Consider the following 12,636-nt stretch of genomic DNA (forward strand, 5'->3'; position numbering starts at 1 on the left):
GCCAAAGCCTCCTGGGACCCCGAGGCTTCCTGGGACCCACTTTTCTCCTGCGCCCTAGCATAGCTTTTTCTGGGCACTGTGAGGCAAAATAACAAAGGTCTGGAAGCAAGTAATTTGTGATTATTGATTTAATAATATTGATAAAACTCTATAAGTTAAAAAAAATTGGCATCCAACCTGGCAGGCTCTCTCCTACTGTTGTTTACACACACTTCATGTATGTTTCTGTTTTGGGGATTTTATCTTGAGACATAAAAATCTGGGGCTAGCTCTCCAGGGGTCACCCTGGCAGGACGGAGAGGCCTTGCACCCATTCTCCATGTAGACCTTTTGCTCTATTTGCAGCCACAGGGAGCCCCACTTCTCACCAAGTCCTCTTGCAAGCACCAAGTCACCTGAAGACCAGGGCAGAAAATATAGGAAAATCACCCCGCCCACCCCTCCCCCATCTTGGTGAGCACACTCTGAGCACGCGTCACATCGCAGGACACATGACATACGCCAAACATCACGTGTGCCCTCCTCCTGACGCCACCACCTCCTGCTGATCCCCAGAAAACAGAATGGAGTACATTCCATTCTCCAGAGACACAGCCACTGCCTCTTCAGTAAGGAGAGGCTTTCAGCCCAAGAGCTGCATCTGGGAGCCCTGTTAGTTGCCCAGCTTAGCAGACACCGATCTCCATAATGTCACAGGAGTCCTCCCCAGCCTGTCTTTAATACGCACTCACGCATCCCCATCCCATTAAATTGTGTTTGGTGTCTTCCAGGTAAGAGGGCTTCTTGCACTACATGGCTAATACTCTTATTGCCAAACTTAATTATCTCAGTAACTCAAGTTCACATGAAAAGCGAGAGATGGGTCCACTTTATCCTCATCATGAATTAGTAATCTTTCCCCCTGGAGATGCCTTTCCCGAAACTGCTCACTGAAGGTGCCTGCGCTGAGTTACCTTTCTTCATCTTTGGCTCCTGCCTCCCGGGAGTGTTGTGGGCTTCTGTTTAGCGTAGATAAGACCATCCGCCTTCCTCCTTCCTTCCCTTCCTCTCAGTTCAAGTTGGGTCCCTGGCCAGGGAAACCATGTATCCCGCACAGATGCCTCCTGGAAATGAAGAGGCAGCTATGATAGGGGAAAAGAGAACTGGGCTTTCTCGAGAGCCGACTCCGCCACTGAGAGCGGCGTGACTCAGGTACGTCACACTCTCTCCAAACCTCCGCTCTTCATCTGCAAAATAGGAAGCCCTCCCTACCTCATCGCGCTGTTCTGGGTATCAGAAGAGGAGAAAAAGCCACAAAAGTGCTTCAAAAACTACGAACTCTCATAAAATGTTACTCGTTTCTGTGAAATGCTCTCTGGATTGTAAGCAGACTGCCTGAGAACACTGCATAGGTGCTGGGGGCTACCAGATTTCTACCTAAAACACTGCAAAAAAAAAAAAAAAAGCCTCTCCCTCAGCAACTCTGAGCCCTGGAGGAGCAAAAAAAAAATTCTGTCTAATAGCAAAATAAAGACAAAGAACATGACAATGGTAATGACCATCGCGACCACGATAATAGCTGGTAGTTCAGCATCATCCCAAGCACGTCACACGTGTTTCACGCGTGTGTTCCCCTAGCGTGCCCTGCCGGAGCCGGCTGCTGCAGGCTTGGGAGGGCGCTTGTTAGATACCCAGGAATTCTCTGAGCCATCGTTAAACCATTCACAAGTGAAAACTGACCATGGTGAGAGTATTCACATCAGGGAAACTGGCGAATGTTACAGGTTAGGGCTTTTTGTTTATTTGTTTCTTGAGCCAGTTTACCAGGACTTATACATTTTCCATCTTTTACAGCTGAGAAATATAGGTCCAGAGAGAGTAGATGAAGCTAATATAATAATCCTTCCATGTTGAAATGTTCCACATGGGTTGCTGTTTCTCCCCTTTCTTCTAAATCTCTCATTTACTTTTAAATTTTCATCCATAATTATTTCATTAGAAAAAACCAACAACAATAAAAACCCATTTCTCAGAGCTCCTATTGGTCAGACACTTGGCCAGGAACCTTGGAGCTTTGGATGCCTGGCTTCCAGCCTCTACAGTTCATGGGAAGCAAAACGGGGACAGGTGGTCTCCAGTGAAAGCATCCGAATCACTCCTCAGGAAAAGAGTCCTTCCTCCTGAGAAGAGCTCGCTCAAATCATGGAAAGGCCACACCAGTGAAAGGAACGGTCAGGCCACATGGTTTGCTCAGTTTACAAAGCTTTCAGCATTACCTCTCAAAAAGGTACCTGAGGAGCCCTGGAAAGTTCTGTGAAAACTGAAGCCCAGAGAGGTAGCAGATTAGTGCTAGAGCCAAGGGGTGACCCCAGCGAGGGCTCCGCCCAGCCCTCCCTGCGGCCCCTCCTCCCACCTGGCCCGGGGTCCTGCGGCCATCCCTCCCGAGCCCTGAGAAAGGACTTTCCCTCCTTTCTCTTTTCCTTCCCTCTTTCATTTCTCAAATATTTAATGACTGCGAGGCACAGGTCCTTGCTCTGAATCGGTGCTCAGTAACTACTGGGTTTGGATGCATAGATGCGTGAAGGCTGCATTCCGCACAATTCTGGGCTCTGGGGGCTACAGGAACGAATGAGACGTGCTCTCAGCCTCAAGATGCTCAAGCTCCAGGGTCTAGCTGGAGGCATGGTAGGGTGGAGGGGAAGGAGCGCGATTGCACAGGGACAAACACGCGTTGGAAACCTGGGTCTGCATGGAATGTGGGCCAAGGACTCAACTAGTGTGAGTCCCAGCTTCCTCGTCTGTAAACGGAAGGTACTAGCGCCCTCATCATGCAGTGGTGCTGAGATTTAAACGACATCACGTATAAAGTCACCTAGGAAGTCTCCCAGCACATAGTAGGGATGCAATATTGTTATTCATGCCTTAGATGACGTGTTGGAAAGCAAAAGAGCCAAGAAGACAGGGGTCTAAAGCTAAAGCTTTGTGTCAGATGGCTTCTTGTCTCAAGGAGACGTCTAAATCATTCCTGGTGACATCCTTTGTGGCATTGCCTCCTGCTTTGCCAAGTCTGCTCCTAGCCTGGGCACGCCAGGGCTGGGCAGCCAAAGGCAAGTTCACTGCTCTGCTGTTAGAAATGGCTCAGAGATGCTCAGATATTCCTACACACCCAGAGACCCCTGGCCCAGCCTTAGCTAGTAAATCTCTCTCCGTGGCACTGCCTCGTATGTTTCCTCACTCAAATAGATTCTCAGCAAATGTTTGTTAGAGAAAATTATCTTTTAAGTAAACACACACACACACACACACACACACACACACACTCTTTTCATCCTCATTTCCCTTCCAAGAACACACGCCTCTGAAATGAAAACCCCCAGTTTAATGCATAATAATTGCTGGGTTTTCTTTGGGTAATTTTCAGCTGCTAGACTGGTTAAGTGGGGATTTGCCAGTGGACGGACCCCCACCAATACTCACACACACGCACACAACCCAGTTCTTTAGTACTGCACTCTGGGTTTTGTTGTTGTTATTATTTGTTTGTTTGTTTACTGCCACTACTATAACACTAACCACAATTTGTAAATACATATTTATGTGTCTGTAGTGTGTTTTCTATTATTAGATTGTAAACTTCTCAAGGGCAGAAGTCTTGTCTACTTCATTCACCAATGAACCTCCAAGCGGTGCACAGAGCCTGACACCTGGGAGGCGGCAGGAGATGGGTGAATTGGTGAATGGAATGGATGGATGAGTGGATGAGCAGGTGATCGGCCCCAGTGGGTTTAGAAGTGGACGGTGCATTTCCTGAGCTTTGCTCTGAGCTGTGTAGACGGCCTGGTCTCCAGAGTGCCAGTCTGGGTTCTGGCGGACTGTGGACCAGGTGTGGGGCACTGTCCTCCAATGTGGCTGCTCAGCCCAGGGGCTGCGGGAAATGATGCACTAGGGCCCAAGAGGAAAACATTAGGACTTCTTTCTGCACTAATTTTTACCCGAATAAAAAGGAAGGAAGGAAGGAAGGGAGAGAGGGAGGGAGGGAAGGAGGGAGGGAGGAAGGAAGGGAGGAGGAAGTTCTAGGTTTTCTGAGGCAGCCAGTTTATTGCGCGGACAAATTCAAAAAGGACGAGCAGGAAACAGCTCCCACCGCTGCCTTCAAACATACCTTTTTTGATCTCCTTTCTCATCCTTGATAACAGCTCAGACAGAAACTTTTTTGGTCACTTTCAGTTCTATGAAGAGTCTCGTGCTCAGGTAGTAAAAAGTTCAGGGCAGTCTGAATCAAAACTTCAAACTTACGCCCAATTAAATAATTGCTCTCTTCCCTGTCCCAGGCCCCACTGCTGGCTTGAGGACCTGTCATGGGAAACGGAGGAGAGGCCTGTCCTCTCACTCCGCCAGGTTGGGGACAGAGGCGGGCATCGGAGGACAGGGGGCGAGGTCTCGCGTGATGGGTTATGCTATTGCCATCGGGCTGCCGGTGCCCTCTGTGGAGGTAGCCATCCACCGACGCCTGTCTGCTTCATGAGACGTGTTTGGGTGTTACATGGAGATGTCCCTCCCCTGCCTCCCCTGCACAGAGACTCACAAGTCGCACTCTCTCTCCCTCCACTAGCAATACGCTCTCTGAATGACCTCTGCCGAAACTCCCTTCTGTAAATCTCCAACTTTTTAGCGTTGGAATCCCCTCAGCTCCACACGCCACCCTCTTGGATGGTGTCCCTCCACATACCTCATATTTGGGGGTCCTCTGGCGCATCCCCCGGCCCGTGGGGACGCGTGTGTCCTTGCGCAGCTGGTCAGTGTCCATGCAGGCGGCTCCCGCCGGCCTGCACCATAGGCGGTCCCAGCCAGCCTCCCGTCTTCACACCTCCCTGGGTGTGTGGCAGCCTCCAGTCGTATGTACTTCTGGGGATGCTCTTCAGTTTCTCTCTAGAAACTTCTCTCCCGGTGGCTTCCTGGGATAAGGTTACCCTCAGGAGCTCAGCAGCCCCAGGGCAGAGAGTGGGTTCCCTCATACCCTTTCTTGCAGACACTCTGAATTTTTCCAGTGGTCCTCTTCCAGTCCCTCACTGGGCTTGGAGTAAGGTAAGTGCCTCCCTCTCCCATCACAGGGAACAGAGGAGAAACAGAAGACCTCTCTGCTTTCATGAATTTCCTGGCGTCAGTGAACTTCTTTGAAATGTCCGGGCCTGGCTTATCTGGACTGGACTTTGATGAACTCTGTCAAAACCCCACCTGAACATGCTCAGCAGCTTTGTTTAGACTCGGGGGGCTTCAGTCCACAGTCTCTTTGTGTGTATAACTGCTAAACAAACAAACAAAACATGTTGGGAAGAGATACTCAGTGTTTTTTGTTTACTGATAGATGCTCTTTCAAAAAAGCTTGGAAACTGTTGGTCTCCAGGGAAGTTGAAAAAAGATAGCTTGTGACATGAAGAACCAGATTTGGCAAAAATATTTTTGAAAGCACAAAATTCTGTTTCATGAATTAACCAATGATTTAACGCCACAGATGTCTAACCATGACATGAGAATCTTTACAATTTAAAAAATATATATATATACACATAGATTTTTTTTCTGAAATGAAGAGAACAGAAGGGACTGGCTTTGGCATCTGATGAAAAGTTCCCAATACTCACTCCACTGAAAGAGATATGATTTCAAATATCTCCAAGATTAATGTAAAAGGTGTTCACATCTTGCTTCAGATTTCAGGTAACTAGACCAAGCAGACTTTGGATACCAACTGATATGTACTTAATTTATCTTATAAATGTAGGGACTAAATAGATGCTTCCTGGTGGGAAGCAAAGCCGAAAACACCAACAATCAAACCAAACTGAGAAGCCCTATTCAGCAGGGACATGCTATACAATTGTCACCCATGGAGAGTTGCCACAAAGGACCCACGCTGAGGCAGATGTCTTGGTAAGTCAGAGTACAAACACAAGCATGACATTAAAATGTTTAAAGACAACACCAACTTTTGTTCTGGAAATATCTGCCTATCGTATAAAATATCGTCAATTAAGAGTTACAGTCTCATAAGTGAAAGGATTTTGAAAGGTAGAACATTTTTACCCCCTGCCCCAGCAGAGGATCTGGTGTGATCCTATCTGTGGGTGGACCAAATACATGAACCACGTGCCAGGAAGGCTCACACCCAGCTCGAGCAACATCTTCCGTGCAGGTTGTGGAAGATCAGACCATTTTAGTTACATCACCCCCAACAAACATTTAACTCGATCTCGAAAATCACAAGTGGTGACATTTGCAGCTTCCTAAAACTCGAATAAACCATTGACATTTCCACAGACAGAAGCCAAGCCCCAGGGAACTTATTTCCAATCCAGTCTCTCCAGCTTCAGCAACAGCGTTAACTCCACTTGCTGGCGAGAAGTACTGAGAAGATATTTTTAATCAGCAAGATCGCACAACTCGAATCAGGTTGATGTGTGAAATGTCTGATGTTTATTTTGTCTGTGCTTTGCACTGAGTTAAAACTTTGCTGCCAGAGACCTGGGCCAAGCAGGCTTCTTTCACAGCTGTTTCTCTACAAAGCAATTTCACAAAGACAGGATGTTGTCCTAAAAAAGCATCTTTTGGTTCTCTGCTGGACAGGCCAGCAGCTGGCTGGGTGTCACAAACAAACCAGAAAACTATGTTCAGAGATGCCAGCTCACTGGGGAAGCTGGGTCTGCAGCTTCAAAGGCAGAGCAGCAGTGAATTGAGGGGAGCAGAGAAGGTAGTAAGTTCAGCTCGGGGAGGTTGTTGATTTCGTAGAGGGCCCAGGAAAGCACAGGCTGGAGATAGGAAGGGTCCTATCGGGTCTCACAGAGACAGGGAAACAGCTGAGCACAGACACCAGATGTGTTTCCCAGGTGTGAAAGGTCCCATTTGACTTAGCTGTGCTAACATCAGGCATATGGAAGTAGCCATGGCAATAGTTACAGCGGATATTTATTGAGCCTTTACTCCCAGGGGCTGTACTAAGTGCTTTTCGTGCATTTTCCCATTTGATGTCTGTGAGACTCTGAGATGGAAAGCTCCATTACTCTCAAATACAGGTGAGGAAACTGAGACTCAGAGATAGGCGGTAGCTCACCCCAAATCCACAGCTGGGGTATGAAAGTTAGCATATGAGTCTAGTTCATCTACCTCGAAAGCATGGTCTGTAAACCATGGCTTTTTTCAATTCCCGAAGAAAAAACAAATAGCAACAGTGCAGTGCAGGGGGAAAAGAACAGCCCTTTCAATTAAATGGTCTGGGTCAACTGGATATCCATACAGGAAAAAAAAAGTATTTTAATCCCTACCTCTCACCACACACATAAATCAATCCCAGTTGAGTTATAGATCAGTAAAGCTTTTAGAAGAAAACATAGGAGACCGTCTTCATGCCCTTGTAGTGGGTAACAATCCCTTACGCAGGGCAAAAAAGTCGCTAACCATAAATAATAAAATTGGTAAATCAGATAACTGTTGTCCCTCAGTATCCACAGGGGATTAGTTCCAGAACCTGCCATAGATGATAAATCCGCATGTGTTGAAGTCCCCCAGGCAGCCTTCCATGTTCTCGGATTCTACCTCCCAGGATTCAGTTGACCATGAATTGTAAACATAGTACTACCTGTATATGTATTGAAAAAAAGCTGTGTATAAGTGCACCCACGTAGTTCAAACCCATGTTGTTCAAGGGTCAATCGCATATTAAAATTCCACTCATGAAAAGATACTGTTGAGAAAGTGAAAAGGCAACCCACAGAGTGGAAGGAGATATTTGTAATACATACAAAAGTAATATCCAGAATATATAAAGAACTTTTGCAAATCAATAAGAAAAAGAGAGAAAACCCAAAGAAAATAGGCAAAACACTTGAATAGACGCTTCGCAAAAAAGAATACCAAATGGCCAGTAAGCTTATGAAATATGACATGTTATCAGTCATCAGGAAAATGTGAATTAAAACTAATATGCACTCTGACAACACACCCATCAGAATTACCAAATTTTAAAAGATGGAAAATACCTAGTATTGGCAAGGATGTAGAGCCACCGGAATTCTCATAAGCTGCTCGTAGTTAAATTGGTACGTGAACTTTGGAAAACAGTTTCCTAGAGTCTACTATAGCTGAATATACTTATACTTTATATATAACTTCACTTCTAGTACAGATCCAACAGAAATGTCACCAAAAGACACGCATGAGTATATTCATAGCAACGCTATGCACAACAGCTGAAAACAAAACACAACCCAAGTGCCCACAACAATGGAATGGGAAAATTGATTATAGTGTAGTCACAACATAACAATGGGAATATACGAACTACTACCACATGCAACAATACAGGGATCAATCCTACAAGTATGGTATTAAACGACAGCACCCAGACACAAGTGAGTATATTCTGCATGTTTCCTTTTTTTTTAATTTTAAAATTTTTAAAAATTTTATTGGAGTATAGTTGATTTACAGTGTTTCTGTTATTGAAAGTAAGAAAGACAAAATTTTTCTATGCTATTAGAAGTTAGGTTAGTGGTTACCTAGAGAAGGATGTGGGAACTGGATTGGGTACCAAGGAGGCAGGACTTCTCAGGTGCGGTGATGTTCTATCTATTGATCTATGCGCTGGCTCCAAAGGTGTATTCACTTGGTGAAAATGCACTGGGCTGTGCCCTTATTGTGTCAGCTGGCTGTTGCCACGACAAACCACCCCCATACCCAGAGGCCGGCAGTAAGTGTTTACTTCCTGCTGGCTGTTTGTGGGTAGAGTTCTGGGCCGGGCTGGGCTGGCCTTGGCTCTAAGCTGCGGGGTGAGGGCAGGGCCACACACGTCTCTCTTCCTCCATTAACTGGCAGCTCTCCGAGGCGTGTTCTTTTAAGGTGAAAGGCAGGATCCAAAGGGGGTGAAAGAAAATACACAGGTCTCTTAAGGTCTAGGCTAGGAACTAGTGTCTTTTGCTGACCACATTCCATTGGCGAAAGCACCTCATGTGGCCTCGTCCAACGTCAGTAACAAAATAGGCTCATTTCATGGAACTCAATGTGAGGCGAGACTATTCAGTGAACAGTAACCTCATTCAACGGATTTCTCACAGGTTCGGTTTTCTGTGTGACTTTCATGTTTCAAAAAAAATTTTTTTTAAGGAAACAAAGGTGTAGGAACAGCTATGCTCCCCTGTCCTCACCCCTCACTCCTCCCAGCCCTTCGTGGGGAAGGGAAGTGCTTATGAAAATTCTCCATGCGAGCACAGGGACGAAACGAAGGAAGGACATGTGCTTCCCTAGCACACAATGCACTTCCTGTCTGCTGGGTCCAGAGAAAAATGTGGTCAGCCACCCCTGCCAGTTCCATCCTTCCTGTGGCTGCAGCTCCAGGGACGGCTGTCAGGAACCCCCAGCCTTCCCAGTCCCTGCCCGTCGCCTCCAATGGCCTCCTCTTACAGACAAATTGCTTGACAAAGGTGGAAATTTTTCAGCCAGAAGGAAGGAGTTGAATATTTATTTATTTATTTATTTATTTATTTATTGTTTTTAACAGGAGAAAATCAAACAAAAGTTTGATAACATGTATACATAGGAGAGACTCAGGAGAATGGAACAGCTCACCAAAATGGCCGAATCCCTCACCTTAAATACCATCTTCAGCTAAAGACAAAAGAGGATATTGGGAAACTAGTGAATATAACAAAAAAAGAAGTGGACTCACAGGAAGGAAAGAAACCATGAGCTGAGATGAAGAATAACGGGAGTCAGGGAGGGTCTCGTGGAGAGGCAACCCTTAAGCTGAACCTCAGAGGAAGAGGAGCCAACCAGAGCACAGCTTGCCAGGTGAAGAGTGTACGTGCAATGTCTCTGGGGTCAGAAAGAGCTCGGTGCTGTCAAGAAACTAAAAGAAGACCAGTGGGGCTGGGCGAGGGGAGGATGGCATCTGGTGAGGCTAGAGAGACAGCAGGAGTCCTATCCTGCAGAGCTTGGTGGTGGGGAAGGAATCTGGATTGTGTTCTAAGATCACGGGCAGTCGCTGCAGTGCTGGGATGACCACACTGGCCGCTGTGTGGAGATGGGGTAGGGGTGGTGTGGTGGTTAAGAATGGGAAGTGAAGAGTCCAGGCAGGAGGCTGTTGCAGAAGTCCCGAGAGGCACCGTGATGGCAGCGGAGGTGGGGAGTAGACCGAGTCGAGTATTCTCAGGGGGTAGGATCCCCAGGACTTGTGGGTGGAGTGGGGATGGGGTGAGTGTATATGTGTTGGTGGGGTCGTCTGCCTGAGCCAGTGAGTGAGGGTGGGTGCCACTTACTGATATGGGGGAGAACTGATGGAGAGAACAGTATTGGAGGATCAAGATTTCTGACTGAGTGTGTAAATTTTGAGATACTGGTGAGACAGACAAATGAGGATATAATGACTCTGACAGACCGAGCTCCCCAGAGGTCCAATCTGGAGATCAAAGGCGGGAGCCAGTGATTTACAAGTAAGCACGAGCTTACTTACCATCTCAGACCATTGGGATGCTAGAGTAAGAACACCATCGACTGGGTGGCGGAAACAACAGACACTTATTTCTCACCCTTCTGGAGTCTGAGAAGTCCAAGATCAAGGCACCAGCAGACTGGGTGCCTAGTGAGGACCTGCTTCCTGGATCATAGATGGCTGTCTTCTCACTGTGTCCTCATATGGTGGAAGGGGCAAGAAAGCTCTCTGGGGTCCCTTTTACAAAGGCACTCATCCCACTCATGAAGGCTCCGCCCTCACGACCTAAGCACCTCCCAGAGGCCCCATCACATTGGGGGTTAGGATTTCAGTATATGATTTTGAGGGTGGGGTGTCACAAACATTCAACCTATAACATTTATGCTTAGCGTGCTTTAGCAGAGAGGTGGCTGAGGGAGAGAGGGAGGGAGTGGTCTTCAGCAACGGCCAGAAGGTCACCAACGTTTATAGCAGAGAAGACAAAGAGGAATTAGCAAAGGCCTCTGCCAAGGATGACCAGCAAGGAGAACGGAAGACCAGGAGAGAACGGGGTCACAGAAAGGGGACGTTTCGAGAGGTGGGGATGCTCGCCTGGGTCCAGTGTTGCCGAGATGAGGATGGAAGCGCCAAGCTGTACTGATAAGTGAGGCGTGAGACGTGGAACGCTCCGTATAGTTTCATTATACTTTGTGTTTAGAAAGGTGTGTGTGGCAGGGAGAAGGTTTTAGCTGATCTGCAGGTTTACCTTTAGAACAGCTCTGGAAGAACCTGGTAACGATGGCTGCCCCCAGCGCGGAGAACTGGCCTGGGGCGGGCTAGAAGGAGCCTTTTCCTTGTGGATCATACCTTTTAGTTGCTTTTACATTTTTGTGTTATGTGACTATAGTACTAATCAAAACTACAGTGAAAAGGAAAGAAAAGTGCCCTACTTCTTAGAGTTGCCGTGAGAACGGTGATACATTCTTGACGTGCTTGGGATAAGAATGGAATGAGATGCGGCTCAGCTCAGCCCTGAGCCCCGGGTGCAGTGAAGGCAGGTTGTGCTTTTGCAGGAAACAACGGAGAGAGCCTCGGCTTCTGGGTTCGGTTCCCAGGGCTGCCGTAACACGCACCACAAACTGGGTGGCCTAAAACAGCTAGAAGGTATTCTCCCCCAGTTCCGGAGGCCAGCAGGGCTGTACGCCCCCTGAAGTCTCCAGGGAAGACTCCTTCCTGCCTCTTCCAGCTCAGGGAGGTGGTGTCCCTCTCTGGCATCTTCGGCTTGCAGTTGCCTCACCCACTGCTCCACCACCCCCGGCCGTCTTCCCTGCGTGTCTGTCTCCACGTGGCCCTCTCATAAGGACATCATGGGATTTAGGCCCCGGTCTAATTCAGTATGACCTCAGCTTAATTAAGGATATCTGCAAAGACGCAATTTTCAAATAAAGTCACGTTCACAGGTACCGGGTGGACATGAATTTGGAGGGGGGAGGGGCGGGGACACGATTCAACCCAGCACAGCCTGGCGGGTCAGACTCTCACGACCACAAACTTCTCTCTGCTCAGGCCAGTCACCTCTCTCCCCGGGAGGTATCTGATTCCCATCTGCAACATGAAAGGGAGCACGGCGCCATCCGGAAACCCCTCCGGCCCCAGAACCCTCTCGAGTAAGGACAGAGAGGACAGCACTGAGGGCCAAGACCCCTGAGTTTCATGTTGCCTCAGGTGAGGGCGGGTCTGTGGCTACCTCTGCAGACGCCCTCAGGACACCAAGCCATCGGTGAAGATTTCTGAAGCGATGAGCTCCCAGGCTGCTGGGAGGGTTCAAGCTCCGGCTTTCGTGAGCCTTAAGCTCTGGGTCAGTCAGAGCGAGGAACTGCAATAAGCACACCCAGCCGTGCCCACCCTTTGTCACCTAATGCATGGACACGTGCGAACTCAGATTCATGCTGAAAGAGGAGTCACAACAAACTGGAGTCGGCAAGGCGGCTTCCAACGGACACCTGAGGTCATGATCCAAGCCCACGTGTGCTGTGCGTCCAAACGCGGGCGCGGCCAGGTAGGCGGGGCCGGGAGCACAAGGGGCGGGGCTTCAGATGCGCATGCGGGGGTACCAGTTCCACGGTGTTTCCATGGGTTCAGCCGCGTTCCGTGTGGGTAACCGGGTTGCAATTAAAACAACAATGACACTATCCTCC

The sequence above is a fragment of the Hippopotamus amphibius genome, chromosome 6 (assembly GCF_030028045.1).
Source record: "Hippopotamus amphibius kiboko isolate mHipAmp2 chromosome 6, mHipAmp2.hap2, whole genome shotgun sequence".
Taxonomy (NCBI): Eukaryota; Metazoa; Chordata; class Mammalia; order Artiodactyla; family Hippopotamidae; genus Hippopotamus; species Hippopotamus amphibius.